Below are 12,868 nucleotides of genomic sequence, written 5' to 3' on the forward strand. Positions count from 1 at the left end.
TACTATGGTGGTACTTGAAGGTGGTAGAACCCTTTGTTTGAAGGTGGTAGAACCCTTTGTTTGAAGGTGGTAGAACCCTTTGTGGTTCGACTCCGGCGGCACCACCGCCACGCCACACCTATTTCTACCTAATAACAGCAGTGTTAGGCGCTGCTGTGTTCCGGTTTGAAGGGTGTGGTAAGGGAGACAGACTTTTCCGAGGCGTTTCAGCTTAGTCCTCAGGGGTTGCGGCGCATCTGTGGCCGACCTCAGGTAGAAATATCTAATCCTATCTGGGGTTGATTACAGATGTCCATGGGCGGCAGTAGCCACTTACCATCAGGTGGACTGCATGCTCGTCTGCTATTCCTATTTTATATAAAAAAAAACTATCAAAAAATTCCTTATGACGTGGATGCCCTGCAAAAGTACCTGGTAACCAGAACATAAATCTAAAACCACTGAGCATCGAACCAGAGGCCGTCTTCGTCTCAGACCAAAATTGTGACTAGGATCATTAATAACAAGCGCATTATAAGACTCCGAACCAAAACACCCAAATTGATCAGAATTCGATAGATAAAATAAAAGGTTAAGAAAAGCTCCGTTAATTGAGAGACCTCCGACGGGACCTCTAGAAAAACAGCCAAAAGAATTTGTTTACCAAAGATAAGCTTGGGATTCCTTCGAGAAATTTCCATTAGAGCGCCGCTTAAGAAAAATTTGCCAAATTTATACAACTAAGCGAATTATTATGATTTATTTATGAAAATTTGACGGCTGCAAATCTTATTCGCTCCGGTAATAAATAAAGAAGTTGCGCATTTTTGAGTGGTGTCAAGATAAATTATTCATTGAATGAAAAGTCATGGCGTGGATAGAGTTTGTGAAGATATCGCACTACTAACGGATTCAAACATGTCAAGGGTGTCCGGGTTTGCAGTATGAGAGTTCCGTACTCGTTCCATAAAATGTTCGTTATGTAGGTTATATTGTATTAAGTTATATTTACCATTTTAATCGTATTAACACATCTTCTTATATATAAAATTATCGTGTCACAATGTTAGTTACCGTACTCTTCCGAAACGGCTTTACCGATTTTCACCAAATTTTATTTGCTTATTCAGTAGGTCTGAGAATCGGATACTATCTATTTTTCATACCCCTAAGTTATAAGGGTTGTTCACCATTAACATTTTTTTTTATATGGCAACAGAATGTTTTCCGGGTAGAAAATCCTTACTAATATTATAAACCCGAAATGTCTGTCCGGCTGTCTGTCCGTCTGGTTGTCTCTTCTTCAAGCCTAAACCATTGAACCGATTTTAAAGAAATTTTGTACAAAGATAGTCTGAGATCCGAGAGAGGATAGTTTTTATCCCGGAAATCCCACGGGAACTAGGGATGGCGATCTATGATCGATTAATCGGAGAATCGATCTTTTGGACCAAAAAGTCGATTATTTTAATCGATATTAGTAAGGATTGAATCGTAAACTATACATTTGTTCAAGTGATGATCTTTAGCAAAGTCGTTGTCCATGAGCCCACGAAGGTTTCAGAGTTGGTACGACCAATTTTCGCCAGATGGCCCCACTTTCATTCCAATTAGGGTACGAATTTTCAGATTTATGTATGTTAGTATGTCATATTATTTTCTTTGAAACGCAGGCGAAGCCGCGGGCAATAACTAGTAGTTAATATTTATTGATTGAGACATTTCAGTTACGTATTTTTATACATTTTGATTTTATTAATTTGTAACCGCAAAGCCAGATTACGTCAACCCTTTCTAAAAAACTTTTTAAACATAATAGTTAATTGAATTTCAAAAACCGTATTTCTGGTTCCAGTTGCTTAGACTTGAAGGCAGATTGGCAATTATAAAAAGCGGGCCCTAAATTGTCCTTCGTGAAGGACTCGAGTGTTTGGGGTAGGACGGTGTACGTACAGATAAGTACTGGTTGAAGAAAACTATTCATTATTAATATGGTACTTATTTTTGTTCGTTAGATTTTAAGGATTGATTTTGAAATTGAGAAATACGAAATAGACAAACAATAAATAGAGATTTATTATTTTGTTATAGAAATAAAAATGCCAAACGTGTCCAACGACACCACATCTGTAAAAATCTGTCTAGCCCGTTTGACTGCAGGGCATGCCAAAGAAGACATATAAACATAAATACATACGCTCGAACAACATTACCCTCTACAGTCAGGTAAAAAGAAATATATTTAAAGTAACAAACCAATTAAAGTAACAAACAAGCTAACAAACTCTGTTGGTAAATGCTATACTGCCCATCGACATCTGCAATTCTCCTCTGATAGGATTATAATTGAGTTACTGACCAGAATGATTCTACTCTCAACCAAGCCTGAAGAACCTTAATACATTTCCGCCAATCTGAAAATAGAATCATTTCCTCTAAATACGCTAAAGTAAACCTAAAAAAATATAGCTTGTCGCTAACTCTTTGACGGTTGTACATCCTTTGGGTAGATTTATTCCAGAATATTGAAACTTGGAGTCTGCTGGCTTTGTATGAATTGGGATTAGGAGCTTTAGATAATAATGACGTCAAATTTCATTCGATTTATCAGTTCTAAGGCATGATTAAATCTTGCCTTTTCGGATTTTTTGATATTCTTCAGCTTATTGTGTACAATATCGTCTTAAGTTATTGAGGGATTATCTGTAAACTAGTTGAGTTGTTATTTATTAAATTTTATTGCTAAACTGTTTTACTTGTTATCTTTGTAATAATTGTTATTTTTTTTCAATTTCTGTTATTTTGTAACTTGTGGCACTTGTGATATAACTTTTTTGTTATTTTTTGTTTTTTTTTAATTGTTTTCAAACTAATGGCTCTTGTGATATCATCGTCCTAGGGTCTCTTCTCTGAATGAAATTGGCTTAGGCCTTTGTGCATAACACCTTCTCCTCAATCTCCTGATTTAACCAAAGTGACAATCCGCCTCTCTGTTTCAGGTTACTTAAACGATTTATCTTTGCTATGGCTTCTGCGTGTTTATTCTGAAATTTGATTTCAAAGTTATCGTGTCGTCATGTCGACAATAGATTGTCTACTAAATTACATGTACATTTACATAGACATTGTCATCGTATTACTTAAATATTGTTTCAATTTTATCAAATATATTGATAGACTGAGCAATATTTTATTTTATCTCTTCCAAAAATAACACTGACAAGGTCGTAAGAAAAATCTAGTCTAGTGTTAGCATTAGGTACTCTAGATATTTTACGGTCGTCCGAACTTATTTAAGTTATTAGGATAGAAAAGTTTGATATTATTTCTCTTATTGGTATCCGAGTTAGATTTTTTGCTTGTTTTTCTTTCGTCCTATCTAAGCGAAGACTCAATGTTATTTTGGTTTCTAATATATCTGTTCCGAAACGTTGACCATTGTCAGTGGTGGCCAGTACTTATATGAGTGTAATTTATTGTGCTATTGAGTTGAAATTTAACTTAAACTAAATAAAAATGTATATTCGTATTTTTTCAAACTTCAAGCAAACAACCATATTTTCATATAGTAACATAACTTTGGAAAATGAAACATATTAACAACAATTTTTTTCCAGACTTACAGTATGACATCTGATATCCGAAGATAAATACCACCGGACTATGCAACTTATGTTACTTCACAAATGGAGTATTCCAATTTTGTCTTCAGACAAGGAAAAATATTGCTGATCATCATAAGAATTCCTGTCCTATATGAGAGATTTCTATTGGCTATTAGAACTTTTGACGGCTGATTTTTATCAGACATATTGCAACTTCCAGACTTCTAGGAATATCTCGTCCTAGATCTAAATCTAGCTAAATCCGGTTAAAAGGACCATATCTCAAACGAAACTTCAGAATCCTATTGAACAAGTATACAGGCAAATCTTAGCGTAATTAATGTTTTAGTTCATTCATTGCATCATACTTTATCCTCAAAGACTAAACTCTTCAAACTTAAACGTTTGCGCTCATAATAACCTATTTGTCACACTGTCAACTAGTAAGCGATGAGCAGTTGACATTTTCTCGCTTGAGAACACATTAATCAATATACACGGCTGTGCGGACAAATTTCATTGTGTTATTTATAATGAAATATATATAAAGGTCCTTTGTGCTACGACTGTGGTGGTACTATTCTGTCTTATAACAGTATTCTAGCGCTACTGTGTTTTAGTTGAAGAGTGTGGTTAGGTTAGATCGTAGGGGATAACTTTACACGCCTTGTATTCTTAGTACTTAGTACTCAGCGTTGTGTTCTTAGTACTCAGCGGTAGCAACGCATCTGTGGTCGACTGTTGGTAGAATATCAATTCTATTTGTTCATATATGTTTAAAGAGAACTGTAGCATACCATTTTTTTTTCGCTTATCGCTTTATATCTGCCAAATACCTTTATGTATACATATTTTATTAACGTTCTCTATCCAAAAGTTTCAATGATAGTTGAAATTAATAAATATAAAACAACTTTATTATTTTATTATATTTATCCTTCCTGTATACAGTTTATCTAGTTTTCAGTGACAGTTTACAAGCAGTTTGGTTACCTACAGCAATTATAATTTATCGTCGAAAGAATCATTGTCTAATCGCCTTTTTCCTATGAGATTCATGGTACAGTACAGAACGATGTGGTCAATGGCCATATTAAGAATCCTAGTGTAAGACTAGATTTGTTATTTCTTATATGAAAGTGATTAACCTGGAAATCGAACCCCGAAATGACACAACCAGGGTACATTTCGGCTTAAATGGAAGTGATTTGGAGTGACCTGGAAATCGAACCCCGAACTTCTGACACAACCAGTGTACATTTCGGACGAAGTAGATCGAAGCAGTGTCCTTATGCGAACGGTCACCGGAATATTCGTCTCTCGTAGCCTCCCAAGTGAAAGTTTAAATGAAAATTACGTAATTTTCGTGTAAGTTGCAAATTGTGTTTCCGTAAAAAGATGACTTCTCAACTTCATCCCGAGTTTAATTGTCTATTTTTCAACTTGGAGTCGAGTTTTGAGTAGGTACTTCTGTTCATCAAGATTGTGAGGAGATTTACTTAGTTTATTATTTTTTCATGAATTTTTCCCCGGACTTTATGACGTCATCATTTCGTGACTGGCCCGCTACTTTTCTGGGGTTCCTCAGAACGACAAAAGTTAAGGTTTAGTATAAAATGCTTTCTACACTCAGATCTCCACAATAGGATTCCCTGAATCATGGGTGATATGGACACACGCAGAGACATGTACACAAACACCCAGACCCTGAAACAGAAACCTAAATACATCATTTAGATTTTTGTCTGGCCGGGAATCGAACCTGGGACCCTCGGCGCGACAGACCGGTATCACTGGACGTCTGTAAAGCTAGAAAGGTCAAGTCGGCAGAATCACTCGTTTTATATCTCAACATTTAGTGCTCATTTAGTGCTAATTTAGTGCTGATAACAGATATTTGGTGCTGTGATAGGGGGACTAAAAATGAGAACACTGCTAACTTTACATTAAGCTAGCAGTGTACCATTCGTGACCGCGCTATGATACGGCAGAATCACTCGTTTTATATCTCAACATTTAGTGCTCATTTAGTGCTAATTTAGTGCTGATAACAGATATTTGGTGCTGTGATAGGGGGACTAAAAATGAGAACACTGCTAACTTTACATTAAGCTAGCAGTGTACCATTCGTGACCGCGCTATGATACGGCAGAATCACTCGTTTTATATCTCAAAATTTAGTGCTCATTTAGTGCTAATTTAGTGCTGATAACAGATATTTGGTGCTGTGATAGGGGGACTAAAAATGAGAACACTGCTAACTTTACATTAAGCTAGCAGTGTACCATTCGTGACCGCGCTATGATACGGCAGAATCACTCGTTTTATATCTCAACATTTAGTGCTCATTTAGTGCTAATTTAGTGCTGATAACAGATATTTGGTGCTGTGATAGGGGGACTAAAAATGAGAACACTGCTAACTTTACATTAAGCTAGCAGTGTACCATTCGTGACCGCGCTATGATACACTTGGAGCGAGAGGCACATCAGCTAATAATTTAGTGCTCAATTAGTGCTGCCTGTACAAGCGAACAGATTTTTCAAAAAAAAAAATTTCAATTTTTAAGTATAGATAACTGCTGACATAACGATAAGAGCAATCATAGAGCTGAAAGATGACTTTAAAATCGGTATTGGTGAAATTGAAAAGAGTTACAAATTAGTGCTAAATTAATGCAACCGGTGAACCCAGAAAAAATTTTAGGAAAATCATTATTCAACTGCCCGCTAAAAAAATCGAAGATTTTCAATAATCGAAAAGTTATAGGTATTATTCTGTATTGCAAATATCGAGTTTTCATCAGATCTCAACGTTATAAGGTCACAGGAAACGACCCTGACTCCCCTAGCGATGGAGCCGCTGTGTGTGTGTGTGTGTGAAAAAATTTTTTTTTTCAAATCAACTACTGCTAATATAACGACGCCAGCAGTCTTGAGAGCTATAAAAAGACTCGAAAACGAAAACAAATGGAATCAAATGACGTCACTATTTAGTGCTCAATTAGTGCTGTCAGTACAGCAAATAATTTTTGAAATATTATTTTTTTTTATTTTTTTTCAAATCAACTACTGCTAGTATAACGACTCCAGCAGTCTCAAGAGCGAGAAAAGTACTCTAAAACGGAAACTACTGAAATTGAAAGGCGTCACCATTTAAGATTTGTAATTAGAAAATATTAAGATAATTTATATTTAACGATGAGTAATAATAATTAAAAACATGTTAAGAAAAATAAATTACGCATTTGTTGTTGTATTGTCAAACAATATAATAATAATAATAATAATAAAATCTTTATTTCATAAAATATCACAATTTAGTACACAATGTTATTAGGTGCAGGGTAACATTATAGTAAGATTGGACATTACATTTATCTTCAGTTGCCTAAACTGGGCGTAAACCTGTAATATAGGCAACCGATCTCTCCCGGTGTGAATCTAGCATACTATAATAGACTAAGGAACTCTATGTACAAAGTTAAGGTACAGAAACAGTGCAAGTAATCTTAAACATAATGGCAATATATAGTGTAACGTTCTTTTATTGTATAAAATATTATACAATAAAAGAACGTTTAGTGAGTTAGTGTTTTTATGTGTGAATGTATGTGTGCGTGTGTGTGTGTGTGTGTGCGCGTGTGTGTGTGTGTATGTGTGCGTGTGTGTGTTTATTGTGTGTGAGATGTGCTTACGCAGTGTGATGAAGTGAGGATGTAAGGTAAGTAAACAAATTATATCTACGTGTCATTTTAGAACTGATTTTATCAATCTTGGTGAATGAGGGTGGTCTATAGATGAAAACTATGGCGGTGTTATTATTTATAATATTAATAATACAGTTTGCATCAAGAAAATTTGGTTCATAAATTGTACACAGAAGATGAGATTTTGTATAAAGAACTAGACCATAATTTTGATTGAAACATTTAGAAGAAGCGGTGCAGTTAAAATTTTGTAATTGTGGTAAATAAGGGTTGCAAGATAGCCAACATTCCGTGAAGCATATTATATCGAGATCGACCATAGTTCTTTGTAGTAAGATAGAAAATTCATCAAAATTTGCCCCGATACTCCTTATGTTTTGTTGTAATAATGTTTAAGCAAGGTTGTTGTTTAGATATATATGAGGGACATTGTTCAGGCTCGCAGTTGTACGATTGAGACACTTGTAAGTCATCTAGTTCAATTTCTATAGTGGTTCTGATGTTATCCATAAAAAAGCAAAAACAATAATAATGATAATAATTTATCACGCATTAATTTAAACCGTAAATAAGTGTATATTATGAAGTAAAATATGCAATAAACCATCCAGATAAATATGTAGTAGGTTAAATGTATATGTGAGCGTATATGTGTGTGTGATACGATGTGTTTTAAGTTTACAAGTTTGAAATACAAGAAGAATATGATGACTATACAGAGATCTAGTCATTGTTTAATAAGTTTTTCAAGGTCACAGGAGTCGCGTATTTTTATTAGTTGGGCGCCGTCAGATATTCTTAAATATACTTTGCCTCTAGAGGTCCAGCAATATCTATAGTTATTTAATTTTGCAAACTCTCTGGATTGATAGCATAATTTTTTTACCTGAAGAGTAAGACGTTCCGATATATAAACAGGCTGCCGGGTACCGCTAATTCGCAGATGTTCAGTACTAAGTTTGGAGTTTGTATTTTTCTTATTATATATTCTCGAAGATTCGATAAATTTATCTCGAAGCATCACACTCGTTAGATCAACGACGATGGTCTTATTGGTGTCCTTTTGAGTATTAATACGATCACAGTATAAGGATATACAGTATTTTATCTTCATACAAACGCACGAAACGCAAGCCACGCCTACTCGCCTCGGGCCGGTACTAACTCGGTACACTAACATTCGTGAATGTGCCACGGTGACGAGCGGGTGATGTGACGGTTTTGTAAGATATTTTGTTGTTTCAAGAATAATATGGCGAAGAAAAGTTATAAATTATATTGTGTTGTTTTTGGTTGCTTCAATTCGTCAATAACACATCCAGATATAACATTTTTTAAACTGCCTGCAAACTCCGAAAAGTAAGACGATTGCAATGATTTTTATGTTAATACTAGATACTTAATCTACTAGGTACTACTACTACTAAATTAGATTAGTTTTTAATTAATACAATTTGATATTTTAAAAAAATACGTATGATTGTTGTAATTTTGGTTCAGTAGACAGGTGTCAGAGCTTGTTATTTGAGGTTATCCCTCTTCTGAATTAATAGAATAAAACTATTTCTTCGACCAATTTACAACTTTTATTATTCCCGCGCAAAATAAAACTCGAAACTGTTGATAAACGAAGGGCTTGCTTGCACAACGCACGCGTCTTGTCAGCGTTGTGCGTTATGTCAGCAGTTATCTATACTTAAAAATTGAAAAAAAATTTTTTTGAAATATCTGTTTGCTTGTACAGGCAGCACTAATTGAGCACTAAATTATTAGGTGATGTGCCTCTCGCTCCAACTGTATCATAGCGCGGTCACGAATGGTACACTGCTAGCTTAATGTAAAGTTAGCAGTGTTCTCATTTTTAGTCCCCCTATCACAGCACCAAATATCTGTTATCAGCACTAAATTAGCACTAAATGAGCACTAAATTTTGAGATATAAAACGAGTGATTCTGCCGTATCATAGCGCGGTCACGAATGGTACACTGCTAGCTTAATGTAAAGTTAGCAGTGTTCTCATTTTTAGTCCCCCTATCACAGCACCAAATATCTGTTATCAGCACTAAATTAGCACTAAATGAGCACTAAATGTTGAGATATAAAACGAGTGATTCTGCCGTATCATAGCGCGGTCACGAATGGTACACTGCTAGCTTAATGTAAAGTTAGCAGTGTTCTCATTTTTAGTCCCCCTATCACAGCACCAAATATCTGTTATCAGCACTAAATTAGCACTAAATGAGCACTAAATGTTGAGATATAAAACGAGTGATTCTGCCGTATCATAGCGCGGTCACGAATGGTACACTGCTAGCTTAATGTAAAGTTAGCAGTGTTCTCATTTTTAGTCCCCCTATCACAGCACCAAATATCTGTTATCAGCACTAAATTAGCACTAAATGAGCACTAAATGTTGAGATATAAAACGAGTGATTCTGCCGACTTGACCTTTCTAGCTTTACAGACGTTATCACTGGTACGGTGACCGCTCCGCCACACGGGTCGTCAAAGTATACAGGAAATAGTATACAGCAATAGTTGTGTACAGAAGTAGTAAACAGGAATTATATTTCAAAATTAAATCATATGGTAATTTTCTAATAGAATCGCCTATAAATTTTATTAATTATAGCTCAGGTTAATGGATTCAAGAGCCTGAAACAGTACTACCTTGATTTTTGAAGATAAGTAAAACTTGCGTTTATCCATCCATTTAAGAGAAGTGATCATCATTCCAATTTGACCCGCACGAGGTTCCGGATTCAATCCTGGATCAGGCAGGCATTTTTATGATGAATTTAAACTTTTATTCGCGATATACTATATTTGCTTTTTTATTGCCAGTGCCTTTATAAATCTTTTAGTCACCGTAACACAATTCCCACAATTATGGCAATATTTACCCAAACCGGGAAAATAGGGATAATACCATCAAAACAGTGAATCATAAATATCCCCCGACCGTAATGCCAGTAACGGGATTTGGGACAAAGGGAAGCTCCTACAGGATGCTTCAGTGGAGTCATACAAAGCTTAGCTCCTGAGGACGAGATGTAAGACTGCAAATGTATATAAAGACAGTATACTTAAATTCACGATACAATACAGTATAGGCAAATATATTTAAACAAATACAATTATAATTTTGAAGGTGGTCACGTCACCATTGCCACGCCTATTTCTGCCTAATAACAGCAGTGCTAAGGACTGCGGTGTTCTAGTTTGAAGGGTGTGATAAGGAAGACATACTTTTCCGAAGCATTCCAGCTTAGTCCTCATTAATAACGCAATAGTGGCCGACCACAGGAACTTGAATACATAGTTGAATCTTATTTGGGGTGGATTAGATGTTGATCGGATGAGCTGGATGTTTGTTTGCTAGTTAATTAAAAAAGTCCACCGGAATCCACATACCTCCACCGAAGCCCAAGAATTTCACTTTAGAAATAGCATTGGCGTAACAAGGGTGTGGTAAGGGAGACAGACTTTTCCGAGGCGTTCCAGCTTAGTCCTCAGAGGTAGCGGCGCATCTGTGGCCGACCTCAGGTAGGAATATCTAATCCTATCTGGGGTTGATTACAGATGTCCATGGGCGGCAGTAGGCACTTACCATCAGGTGGACTGCATGCTCGTCTGCTACCCTTATATTATAAAAAAAAAAAACAACTTTCACGGTTGAACTATATTGTACACCTATCAACTTTTTCTATTCTGAAAAGTCTACTTCTGCATCAAAAAGACAAAATCACATCAACTCCTCAAGAAACTGCGATAGCTCCATAAGATACGCTGCCATTTTTTACTCTCGCCAAGAATTATTCGGTGTATCAAAAAAGTTAAGAGATGTAATATTACCCGCTCACACCATTTGCTCAGTGAACACAGCCTTGATTCACGAATCTTTCCGTTCTAAGGTACTTGTATGATAGGTCACGATTAGCGATAAGCGAGAAATCGATTAGAAATTTGCGACGATACGTAAAACAAGCAAATATATATTAGTCAATAAAAGATAATCTCTCGAAAAAAATATTCTGTAGTTAAAAATCCGTAGTTATAACTATAATAATAATAATCTTAAAAGAAGTAACTGTTTATACTTTTTAAAGTGTACCAAGTCTACTTTAATTTTGGTCATATTTTTATATAGGACTATTCTGTAGAAACTTATAAGAATCTTATGACTGTAATCCTTTTTACACCCTATTGTTAAGGACAACTATTGTTTTTTCTCAACTGTCATATACCTTCTGAAGTTACTTAACCTCTTAAAAATTACAATCAATTACAATCATATGCCATAAACAATCAACAAACAACAATAAACCTGATTCATTAATATAATATTGGTTTGTTATATAAGAAAATAGTTAATCGCTTTTCATCATTAATAAGACACATACCCCAAGACATTTACATGTATTTTTTCATCCTGCTGTTGTCCCTTGTGGCTGAAGTCTTGACGCGTCGTTTTTTATGAAAACTTCCTTTTGTTTCAGGTGAGAACCGTTACCCTTTTACAGCGGTATATTTCATAAGTAAAAACGGCTCGGTGAGGTAAGGCGTGGTTGAGAGTAAGAGAGATAAGCGAGAATTCGTATTTAAGGTAAGAGAAAATTTGGAATTAAACTAACTACTACATTCACACTATTGTGGATTCACAGATTAATGATATTTCTTATATACCTTAAAACGTGTACGTTTATGCGTTTATGTATTCATAGCCTTATAGTTTGAGGTTCCGGTCCGGCTAGGAGTCCGAGGTTCGAATCCCAGGCATTTTTTGATGTATCGAAGTTATGTCCGTATTAGAATTTAATCCCCAAAGTCAACTTTTTCAACCATTTAACATCAAGCCAATTCAGTGATCGTCGGTGGAATTTATATTAATGTAAAAATATTACCTGCATAACTCTCTACGTTAAGAGTTTTGAACATTATTGAAATAACATTACCCTCCGCAGCTAAAAGTAAAGCGAAAAGTAAATTGGTTGACAGTTTAATTGTTTACAGGCACGCTACGCGTCCTTCGTCGTAAAGGTTACTACATATATTTAAGTATACTTCATGCTCTACAAAGTGTTTCATTGATACTATTTGTTTTATTCTTATGATCTGGATTAATATTAACGTTATGCTAAATAAGAAGCAAGTACGTGTAGAATAGTAATTTACGTCTGGTTCAAATTAAAAATCATAAATGACATATTCAGAATTATAGAATTTTATCTAACACCACTTAGCAATGCTTCATTATGGACATAAGTGATTAAAGAAACTCCATATCATACATTTTTGATAAGAGTTTATTATGCAATCAACTTACTGTAATAAAGTACATGAAGCTAAAGCTATTTTAAAACAGTTCAATCTCACTTTTTTTATAATATATGGCTAGCAGACGAGCTTGCAGTCCACCTGATGGTAAGTGGCTACTGCCGCCCATGGACATCTGTAATCAACCCCAGATAGGATTAGATATTCCTATCTGAAGTCGGCCTCAGATGCGCCGCTACTCCTGAGTACTAAGCTGGAACGCCTTGGAAAAGTATGCCTCCATTACCACACCCTTCAA

At 35.4% G+C, this 12,868-nt stretch overlaps 1 protein-coding gene across 2 annotated transcripts in view; it reads left to right on the forward strand.

Moving 5' to 3' along the window:
- Positions 1-12,868, forward strand: part of LOC140754828 (uncharacterized) — a 712,244-nt gene that overhangs the window by 520,776 nt on the left and 178,600 nt on the right. The window lies entirely within an intron of this gene.

The sequence above is a fragment of the Epargyreus clarus genome, unplaced genomic scaffold, assembly GCF_041222505.1.
Source record: "Epargyreus clarus isolate Ecla_fem2 unplaced genomic scaffold, WU_Ecla_fem_2.2 ptg000031l, whole genome shotgun sequence".
Taxonomy (NCBI): Eukaryota; Metazoa; Arthropoda; class Insecta; order Lepidoptera; family Hesperiidae; genus Epargyreus; species Epargyreus clarus.